Genomic DNA, 2,181 nt, shown 5'->3' with positions numbered 1-2,181 from the left:
GCTTACCACACAGGGAGCCCGAGGCTGGGGGCACTTGGCCTTACCGAGGAAGGGGTGTGATCCACTATCAGGAGCTCGGCCCAGGTGCCAGAGTAGCCGTTACAGCCACAAGCGCCAGGGAAAGAGGTAAGGGTAAGCCTAATCTTTCATGGATGGAATAAGCCAGGCTGTACCCCCAGAGAAAGCGCCGACTCCCCTTTCCTCTGCTTCCCTAGAATGAAATAGAGGGTGTGTGGATCCTCTTAGGTTTCAGGGAGCCAGAACAAAAGGCTCCAGCCATTTTACAGAGCCTGAGTTTTGGGGGTGAGGGCAAGGGGGAGGGTTTGAAGAGGAAAGAATGGGGTCCTGAGTCAGAGTGGGGAAAGTGTCTCCCAGGTGCCCCTCCTGAAGAAGACCTCGGCTAGAGGCCTCCGATGCAAATATGTGAAAGAGCATGACCCTCCAGGGGCCGCTCCTCCTTCAGAGGTGCCCTCAGAGAAGGCACAATGCGCCCCGGATCTGGTGTGGGAGGGCAGCTTCCCCCACAGGCCCGCCTGGGAAGGCTTTGCAATCGCCTACGCCCAAGGGGCCTAGAAGTCACACACAGGTTGTCAACCTGGAGCCGGACCCCTCACCAGTGTGGGTTCATGCCCTCTCTTGGTGGGCAAGGGGGGGTTCTCACCTTCACTCAAGGCCATAGGATGGAGCTTCCCAAGCTCCCCAGCAGCAGAAAGCAGAAACCCCCACGGCTGGAGAGCCCAGCAGCCACGTGGGCCTCCTCTGGCCCCATTGCTCCCACCGGGCAGGGGGACACTGCCCCACCCTGGCCCCCTGGAGGGCTGCTCTCCTCCCAGCTAGGCTCTGGGTGACCAGGCCCAGAGAAGAAAGGCCTGGGTCATTACTTCACCTCCCTCCTCTCTAGCCCTGGACACATCTCTGTGGGACCTCTCCCCACCAGGAGATGTCACACCAGCAAGAGACTGGGAGGACCCAGGTCCTGCAGGTGCCACTCCACCCTCCAGCATGGGCATTTCCACCCCTCCCCATGCACCCCTCACCCTCCAGCCCCCCGTGGGACATTCCAAGCCACTCCTGGCAGGAGGAAGGCCAGGAGTCCAATGACTTTGTGACAGAGTCCCAGCCCCTAGCCCCTCATCCCCGCCCCTGCCACCCTACCCTCTTCCCCGGGAAGCCTCCTCCACATGTCTCTGCTGGGGAGAAATGGCCCTGCTTTTTCCTTCTGCCCCAGACCCCACTACGGTTCACGTAGCGCTGGGCCAGAGGAGGCCCACGTGGCTGCTGGGCTCTGGGTTACTGAGTGTCTTTATTTAACATTCCATACTTTGTTTGCTGCAGATTTTTTGTTGTGTTATTGTTTACACTATCACACGAAAATATTATTTATCCTAATTACTGAGCGTTGGGGTGTTTGGGCCCCCTTATGTCTTTGGCCCAAGGATGTGTCTTTGCCTCAGCCCCACCCCTGCAGTGCTCAGGAGTCATTCACTCATTTATTCCACACCCGTGACTAGGAGCCCCCTCTGTACCAGGCCTGGGTGTGCTGGGTGATGGGCAGAGAAAAGTGAGCCACACACAAGACTTGGGGAAAGACAGCCATGCGCATTGAGGACTTTGGGACAGGATGGGGGTGCAAGACAGAAGGACATCAGGGCAATCACAGTCACATGGGCTAATGCTTGGGGGCTATTGTATGCCTGACTCTGAGCATCTCATGCAGCATCTCATTTGATTCTCTCAATAGCCCTTCCGTGACTGTAGCTGCTTATAACGAGTAACAGGTGGGGGTCCTGAGACCCTACGGAGCCACACGCCAGCCATCTGCACAAGGTCACACTCTGAGCAGGTGTAGGGGTGGGAGCCCCCGAGCACTGTCTGGCTCTGGACTGTCCCTTGTTACTGCTGCCAACTCCCCCTGCATCCCCTTGGGGCGGCAGGTAGGGCTGCATGAAGCAACTTCGCACTGAGCCGACGGAGGATGCGTAGGAGTGTGTGTACAGGGAGCAGAGCTTCTGGCAGAAGGAACAACATTTGCAAAGTCAGTAAGGCCGAGGAAAAAAAAAAGGTATCTTGGTGCCCACAGTTCTAAGAAGCTGGGCAATCTTGTGAGGAGTCACAGAAACCGGCCTGGCCTGGTGTCGCTTCCTCTTTCTGCTTCTCTGTTTCCTAACAACGACGTCAGCA

This window comes from Vulpes lagopus, chromosome 5, assembly GCF_018345385.1.
Source record: "Vulpes lagopus strain Blue_001 chromosome 5, ASM1834538v1, whole genome shotgun sequence".
Taxonomy (NCBI): Eukaryota; Metazoa; Chordata; class Mammalia; order Carnivora; family Canidae; genus Vulpes; species Vulpes lagopus.
Note: the sequence above shows the minus strand (reverse complement) of the source record.